Source organism: Schistocerca nitens, chromosome 2 (assembly GCF_023898315.1).
Source record: "Schistocerca nitens isolate TAMUIC-IGC-003100 chromosome 2, iqSchNite1.1, whole genome shotgun sequence".
NCBI lineage: Eukaryota > Metazoa > Arthropoda > Insecta > Orthoptera > Acrididae > Schistocerca > Schistocerca nitens.
Genome location: NC_064615.1, coordinates 1114378670 through 1114388186, shown reverse-complemented (window position 1 = coordinate 1114388186; position 9517 = coordinate 1114378670). Strand labels below are relative to the sequence as shown.

Here is a 9517-nt window from a genome sequence, read left to right as displayed (position 1 = left end):
GACAAAAATCAAATGCATTGCGGAATCGTTTGGTAAGCATGTTCCTGAGATTGTGCACGTACGCAATCAAATATTTGCAACATTTCTGAGCGAACGACTGTTTTCCAAAGCCGATGGAAAGATTATTCTGTGGCGAAATGATTTAGCGGGGATATAGCTTTCAAAATTGTTACCTTTAATTTGTGGCTGTAGTAAATAAATATCGATTTTGATAAGTGTTTCAGTACAGATTCACTATAACGGATCGCGTTTCTTTGCAATTTCTATCTTTTAAATGATTTAGTGCTTCCATTAACTAAAGAAACTAAACTCCACCCTAACAGACCATGAAGGCCCAACGGTACCGACCGGCCGTCGTGTCATCAGAAGCCCACAGGAGTCACTGGATGTGGATATGGAGGGGCATGTGGTCAGTACACCGCTCTCCCGGCCGTATGTCAGTTTACGAGACCGGAGCCGCTACTTCTCACTCAAGTATCTCCTCAGTTTGCCTCACAAGGGCTGAGTGCACCCCGTAAGCCAACAGCGCTCGGCAGATCGGATGGTCACCCGTCCAAGTGCTAGCCCAGCCTGACAACGCTTAACTTCGGTGATCTGACGGGAACCGGTGTTACCACTGCTGCACGGCCGTTGGCCTGCTTCCGTAACTGAAACACTTAAATATTACGTGAGTTTCAATTAGAAAAAAGTGTCCAGATCAGTTTCTTACACAAATTGCATCACTTTTTTGTTTAAGTAGCATACAGTACTAGAATGTCCTCATCTCCTGGTCTTGCGGTAGCGTTCTCGCGCACGGGTTCCCGGGTTCGATTCCCGGTGGGGTCGGGGATTTTCTCTGCCTCGAGGTGACTGGGTGTTGTGTGTCCTTCATCATCATTGACTCGCAAGTCGCCCAAGTGGCGTCAACTAAAGAGGGCTTGCAATAAGGCGACCGAATTCCCCGGCGTGGGGCCTCCCGGCCAACAATCATTTCATTTCAATACTAGAATAATTTTATTACGGACCGTATCGTTTTTTCAGAAAAGCGTTGATAAATGAGAAGCACTATATCCTGTACAATTCCTGTAGAAGTGCTACAGAACATAAGTAATATAGTGCTTTTCATGTTATCTCATGTTGTTCTACAGAGAACCGACGGAATATAAGGTAAAAACGTTAAGGTTTCGATGGCAGTTTTACAACATCGGATATCTTCAGAAACCACGGATGCACTGAGATGTTGATGGTTTTATATACGATGTTTGCGCCCCTAGACCACGGCCTGACGCGGACGTCGACTGCTGCCTGTGGAGACGTGTGCCGCGAGGCGCTCGTCTGTCTTCTGGGAGCGCAGTTGCGTCCTCAGCAATGACAGCGTGGAGAGCTCCTTCCACGAGTGCCCCGCCCCCTCCGGCGCCACTCACTCGACGGTCTCCCATCGAAATCTGTGGATGGATCCATTACCCCACCACTGCAGCTCGTGTGTGTTGACAGCGCAGAACCTACTCGTACTCCGAGGCACTCTTGTAGCTAGCTTTTAGCAAAACCCGAGTCTACGTTGCTCTTGGCATACAAACAAAAAACTACAAACCAGTATTGCGTTCTTCTTCTAGTGAGACCTACTAACTGAGTTCGGCTCTTCATACTTTAATTTTGTCTTCTAGATGTACAACTAATAGAAGTCAGTACACAATAAAAGTTCAGATACAACAATTATCTGCGTCATTCACTCCTTTTGTTTTATTACACGACGCGTTTCGATAGTTTACACTTCCATCTTCAGGAGGGACAGTGACATAATGTAACATTTCTGCCAACTGGACGCATTCAGTTGTTCGTCATGGTTTCATTTTACTACAGAATCGTATAATAGGCACTTGTTAACGCAACACGGCACTTGGGATTATCAATTTTAAACGGTTCTGTACATTGTAATAGATTGTAAGTAACTCTGTCACCGTTTAAAATTGATAATGTTAGTTCCATATTACTCTAGCAAATGCTTGTTATAAGTTTTTGTTACAAAATGAAACCGCAGCAACCAACTGGCAGCAACAGCTAGAAAAATGTAACACAATATCATTGTTGCACCTGAATATAAGAGTGTAAACTATCGGAACGCGGCATGAAATGAAATAAAAATAGCGACTAATGCAGACAATTGTTTTATTTCAACTTTTATAGTCATACACCATCCCATTTCCTTCCAATAGTCCTACATGGACGACATGAAGCAATACAGACACGAATATCGTCGGGGTCTAAAGTTGGCTTTGATTACCTTCATGCCTGATAAGATACAAATGGGGAAGGATGTCTGAGTTTCTATGAACGGAATGCTACCAGTTTTCAATCACGAATTTTGCCAAAATTTATAGCATATGATCTTCATCGAAGAGAAATTCATCTACCTGCTTCACCTACCAGTTCGACGTTTCGTCGTCTCTCAGATAATCAAAACAGAATTTTTCGGTTCCACTGAAGTTAGGAGCGTCTTACAACACACTTCTTATTTAATATATGCTTTTCGTAGTTCATTCTTTACTTTTATGTCCTTCGGCTGTCCGACTAGCTACTGAGGTAACGGACTGCATATGTACGATGGTGTTTCACATATCATCTTCTTTGCGTGTACTGGACGACAACGTGTATGTCTGTGACAGGGGATGCGTTGTGGCAAGGGTTTAGTGAACTGGTGGGTAATGAGGAATGTCGTGTGCTTACGTATATCTGCAGTCCTTTATGTGGGTAGTTCCTGATCAGTTATTACAGGTATTAAAATTAGCATTTGTATTGGGAATCCAGAAAGTGTAAACTTGTAATGTAAAGTAAACATCCAAAGGCGAGTTAGAAAAATATTCTACATTATGTGAACTTTCTTCTGCATTTATATAAGTGCAAACGTTACAATAACAACCACCGCAAATTATTGCTACGAAAGAGAATAGGGTTTTGAGAAATGTGAAGACAACGATGAAGGAATGTAGTGCAATGGCGTTATGATGTAGTAAAAGTTTTAGTCTGATGGCGAACGAGCGTAGTGCCTGAGGAATGAAGAAAGTATTTTGGATTTGCAGTGTCGGGGGCATCTCGATTATAGCACAATTTATCTTACGTAAAGTATGATTGTTTTTAACAAAATTATATAAATGTTAATAACGCAATGTGCGCTCTCATATTTCTTAAACATACATATATTTCTCGAATTTTGGGGCATCATTCCTTCTAGGCGGAAAATTTTGATTTTGCAATTAGGATACAATCGTTGTAGCTTTCTACCCTTCGTTTTATGCAGGTTTACTATAACGTATTATCGTACCTGCTAAACGAACCATTCAATTTTGAAAGTTTTCCCATATACACAGTACTTGTGAAAACTATACATACAGGATATACATCCAAAGAGCTGTGAGGTGCAGTTTCCGAAATGTGTAACGGAAGTGAGCCCAAACACTGCTCATGACGTGTTTCGTAGGACGCCTGTTGTCGACGAAAGCTGTCGGTTTCTTTCTTGTCCAAACAAAATGATTTTCAAGCTAAATCGCTAGACGCTACTTAAACACGGTCTTAGACGAAAAAGGGGACGCACGACGAATGAATAATGCGAATGGGACGGAAATCGGTAAATATGATGTACATTTACAAACAAACAAATGAAATCGTAAATATGATGCACATTTACAAACAAACAATTACAATTTATTCAAGAGAAAGGGCTTCACAAATTGAGCAAGTCGGTAACGCGTTGGTCCGCCTCTGACCCTTGTGCAAGCAGTTACGCAGCTAGACACTGATGGAGTTGTTCTATCTCTATGTCAGGGATATCCTCCCAAATTCAACGAGCTGTCTACAGGGTCCTGTCCCTAGAGCTCCAAATGCTCTCAAGAGGAGAGGGATCAGGCGGCCTTGCCGGCCAAGACAGTTTAGGCAAGAGAGAAGCAGCAGAAAACCTTACCCTGTGTTGAAGGGGAATATTTTCCTGATCTGTAGGCCCAGGATGGTTTGCCACAAAGGGCAACAAAGTGGGAAGTAGAATATCGTCGGTCTACAGCTGTATTATAAGTGTGTCGTGGATAACAGCCAATGAGATCCTGCTATTAAGAGAAATCGCACCCCAGACCATTACTCCTGGTGGTCGGATCGTGTGGCAGGTCACATTCAGGTTGGTGTCCCACCGATCTCCGGGCATCTCCAAACACGTCATCAGCATGTAATCTCACTGCATGGAGTAGAATCGTCTTCAGTGATGAGTCTCGCTTCAGACTGAGCCCTAACCACCAGCCAAGACGTGTCTGAGGACGTGCACTGGACAGCGCTGCGGTACTACCTTGGCTGTCGCCAACCACACGGCCCCACAACCACGAGTGGTGGTCTGGGGTACAAATCGTTTTCATAGCAGGAACGCTTTGGTTGTCAAGCGCTGCACCCTTACGGCGCAGCGGTATGTCAAAGATTCTGCGCTCAGTTTTATTGCCGTTCATGGTAAGCCATCCGGGTCTTCAGCGAAATAATACTCCCTCACACACGGCGAGAGTTTCTACTGCTTGCCTAACTCTACCTTGGCCATCAAGGACGCCGGATGTCTTCCCAGTTCAGAACGTTTGCAACATCATCTCAAGATTTTGACGATGTAACGCACCAGTTGGTCAGACTTTGGCTCGACATACCTCAGGAGGACATCCAACAACTTCATCAATCAGTGCTAAGCCGAATAGATGTTTGTATAACGATCAGAGCAGGACCAGCGAGTTATTAACTACCTCAATTTGTGAAACTCTTCTCTTGAATAAATCATCCAGTTGTTCTGAAATTCTAACTATTTCGTCTGTACATGTACATCACATCTACCGATTTCCGTCTCATTTGGATAATTCCTTCGTCGTGTGGCGCTCTTTTCTCTTAGAGTGTAAGTTATGAATCTTATTTCAGTACCAATATTTATTACACAAACTCTGTTCTCTCTTGAGGTCTGGTGGAGAGCGGTAGACTTCCCAAGATTCGTTCACTGTTCATGGAGGAGGGAGTGTTGGAAGATGGTCCCACAGCTAGCTGATGAAGGACGACAGCTGCGTCATAATCTACTCGAACATAAACGTCATACGTGGCAGGGCGCAGATATTCGTGTTCTGTGTTCGCTGAAATAAAATCGTTCCAACTTTGTGACTGTGCCATATATACCAAAACTATTAATGCCTCAGCTGCTGTTGGCACGCAACATACACAAAGGAGTGTCGGATACGTTCATATCTCTTTCGCTGTATGCTAGCTCTCAGGCCACCAAAGTACGGTGTCACATTACTGTGTTGTCAATGGAGCACTCTGAATCCCCAGTTCGCAGCTTACATTTAATTTACGAATGAGCGGGAATTCACAAATTACCACAGTAAAATAGCCTAGGCAGATGCAAATCCTCCAGCTATCAGGAAAGCACTACATCAGATTCTCTCTAGTACCAGTGTGTGGGCAGTAACTGTGGAGAAGAAATTCACAGCGCAACGCAGTTATGGAAAAATTTACATATACGATTAAGCGACAATTTTTGTTCCCAAATTACTAGCAAAACTAGGGCACGTAACCCTTGATGAAGGAGAAGGGATGTGGTTTATCCACGATGGGTGACCATCCAATTTTCTGCACCTCGTATAACAGTGGCTAACGCAAACGGTTAGTGAATGATGAATCGATCATGCAAAGTCCTGTAATGTCATCTCAATAATGTTAACCCACATCATGTATACATATTCCGTAAAATGACGCATTCCACTCTTTAACATAAGTTATATAATCTATGGGACGTTGGAACAGGGCATCCTCCTCTACCATTACTTTTCCTCAATAGTAGTTGTCGATACCAGTATTATTTTTAGAATTCTGGACACGTCAGTTTTATCTCACCTGTTTTTTCTGAAAACTTTCACATAATTTTATACACAATATGTTGTATCGCAAGTTAAAACTTATGGAAAGGAATTACTTTATTTGTGATGTTACAATCGACAAGTACTAGCTGTGAATGTACAGTTAAAACTATTTTTTTAGAAACATTTTCAATTAAACATCAGCTGGCACACTTAAAATTTCTGTTATTAACTACGCAATATAGCACCGTTTACTTTGTTTATTTCTGGATTTATTTATGTAATAATAATCGAAATTAATAGAGATTTATATGTCAAGAAAAATTTTAAACTGTTCGGAATATCGTTATTACCGCAGAGTGAAGTAGTAGTAAGCATGAATCTGATGTGGTCGGACGTATTTTTGTCTTTTGGGCGAACAATGTAATTTCGGCTTCATTAATGTGAAAATGTGACAAAATATATTAACGTGATTCAACAATGGGGTCCTAAAATGTGAACATTTCAGCTCCAAGAATCAGACCCCTAGACAAGAAGTACTGGAGCCTACTCTACACGAAAAGCCAAGTAAACTAAAACGTTTATCGTGATCTTCGTTGCTCTCAAATTTTTCATAGAAGACTTTTCTTATTGTGCACAATTACTGGAATCAGGAATGAGGGTGGGAGATTACAACAAGTAACTAACTCACCTCACCTTTTTTTTTTTTTTTGTCATCAGTCTACTGACTGGTTTGATGCGGCCCGCCACGAATCCCTTTTCTGTGCTAACCTCTTCATCTCAGAGTGGCACTTGCAACCTACGTCCTCAATTATTTGCTTGACGTATTCCAATCTCTGTCTTCCTCTACAGTTTTTGCCCTCTACAGCTCCCTCTAGTACCATGGAAGTCGTTCCCTCATGTCTTAGCAGATCATCCTGTCCCTTCTCCTTATCAGTGTTTTCCACATATTCCGTTCCTCTCCGATTCTGCGTAGAACCTCCTCATTCCTTACCTTATCAGTCCACCTAATTTTCAGCATTCGTCTATAGCACCACATGTCAAATCCTTCGATTCTCTTCTCTTCCGGTTTTCCCACAGTCCATGTTTCAACCATACAATGCTGTACTCCAGATGTACATCCTCAGAAATTTCTTCCTCAAATTAAGGCCGGTATTTGATATTAGTAGACTTCTCTTGGCCAGAAATGCCTTTTTTGTCATAGCGAGTCTGCGTTTGATGTCCTCCTTGCTCCGTCCGTCATTGGTTATTTTACTGGCTAGGTAGCAGAATTCCTTAACTTCATTCACTTCGTGACCATCAATCCTGATGTTAAGTTTCTCGCTGTTTTCATTTCTACTACCTCTCATTACCTTCGTCTTTCTCCGATTTACTCTCAAACCATACTGTGTACTCATTAGACTGTTCATTCCGTTCAGCAGATCATTTAATTCTTCTTCACTTTCACTCAGGATAGCAATGTCATCAGCGAATCGTATCATTGATATCCTTTCACCTTGTATTTTAATTCCACTCCTGAACCTTTCTTTTATTTCCATCATTACTTCCTCGATGTACAGATTGAAGAGTAGGGGCGAAAGGCTACAGCCTTGTCTTACACCCTTCTTAATACGAGCACTTCGTTCTTGATTGTCCACTCTTATTATTCCCTCTTGGTTGTTGTACATATTGTATATGACCCGTCTCTCCCTATAGCTTACCCCTACTTTTTTCAGAATCTCGAACAGCTTGCACCATTTTATATTGTCGAACGTTTTTTCCAGGTCGACAAATCCTATGAAAGTGTTTTGATTTTTCTTTAGCCTTGTTTCCATTATTAGTCGTAACGTCAGAATTGCCTCTCTCGTCCCTTTACTTTTCCTAAAGCCAAACTCATCGTCACCTAGCGCATTCTCAATTTTCTTTTCCATTCTTCTGTATATTATTCTTGTAAGCAGCTTCGATGCATGAGCTGTTAAGGTGATTGTGCGATAATTCTCGCACTTGTCAGCTCTTGGCGTCTTCGGAATGCTGCGGATGATGCTTTTCCGAAAGTCAGATGGTATGTCGCCAGACTTATATATTCTACACACCAACGTGAATAGCCGTTTTGTTGCCACTTCCCCCAATGATTTTAGAAATTATGATGGAATGTTATCTATCCCTTCTGCCTTACTTGACCGTAAGTCCTCCGAACCTCTTTTAAATTCCGATTCTAATACTGGATCCCCTATCTCTTCTAAATCGGCTCTTGTTTCTTCTTCTATCACATCAGACAAATCTTCACCCTCATAGAGGCTTTCAATGTATTCTTTCCACCTATCTGCTCTCTCCTCTGCATTTAACAGTGGAATTCCCGTTGCACTCTGAATGTTACCACCGTAGCTTTTAATGTCACCATTGGTTGTTTTGACTTTTTCTGTATGCTGAGTCTGTCCTTCCGACAGTCATATCTTTTTCGATGTCTTCACATTTTTCCTGCAGCCATTTCGTCTTAGCTTCCCTGCACTTCCTATTTATTTCATTCCTCAGCGACTTGTATTTCTGTATGCCTGATTTTCCCGGAACATGTTTGTACCTCCTCCTTTCATCAATCAACTGAAGTATTTCTCCTGTTACCCATGGTTTCTTCGCAGCTACCTTCTTTGTACCTATGTTTTCCTTCCCAACTTCTGTGATGGCCCGTTTTAGAAATGTGCATTCCTCTTCAACTGTACTGCCTACTGCGCTATTCCTTATTGCTGTATCTATAGCGTTAGAGAACTTCAAACGTATCTCGTCATTCCTTAGTACTTCCGTATCCCACTTCTTTGCGTATTGATTCTTCCTGACTAATGTCTTGAACTTCAGCCTACTCTTCGTCACTACTATATTGTGATCTGAGTCTATATCTGCTCCTGGGTACGCCTTACAATCCAGTATCTGATTTCGGAATCTCTGTTTGACCATGATGTAATCTAATTGAAATCTTCCCGTATCTCCCGGCCTTTTCCAAGTATATCTCCTCCTCTTGTGATTCTTGAACAGGGTATTCGCTATTACTAGCTGCAACTTGTTACAGAACTCAATTAGTCTTTCTCCTCTTTCATTCCTCGTCCCAAGCCCATATTCTCCTGTAACCTTTTCTTCTACTCCTTCCTCAACAACTGCATTCCAGTCTCCCATGACTATTAGATTTTCGTCCCCCATTACATACTGCATTACCCTTTCAATATCCTCATATACTTTGTCTATTTGTTCATCTTCAGCTTGCGACGTCGGCATGTATACCTGAACTATCGTTGTCGGTGTTGGTCTGCTGTCGATTCTGATTAGAACAACCCGGTCACTGAACTGTTCACAGTAACACACCCTCTGCCCTACCTTCCTATTCATAACGAATCCTGCACCTGTTATACCACTTTCTGCTGCTGTTGATATTACCCGATACTCATCTGACCAGAAAATCTTGTCTTCCTTCCACTTCACTTCACTGACCCCTACTATATCTAGATTGAGCCTTTGCATTTCCCTTCTCAGATTTTCTATTTTCCCTACCACGTTCAAGCTTCTGACATTCCACGCCCCGACACGTAGAACGTTATCCTTTCGTAGATTATTCAATCTTTTTCTCATGGTAACCTCCCCCTTGGCAGTCCCCTCCCGGAGATCCGAATGGGGGACTATTCCGGAATCTTTTGCCATGGAGAGATCATCATGAC

General features: G+C 42.1%; 1 pseudogene; it reads right to left on the bottom strand.

Annotated features, from left to right (window-relative positions):
- Nucleotides 1–517: 517 nt before the first annotated feature.
- On the bottom strand, nt 518–635 carry LOC126237909 (5S ribosomal RNA; annotated as a pseudogene).
- Between the last annotated feature and the right edge of the window lie 8882 nt (nt 636–9517).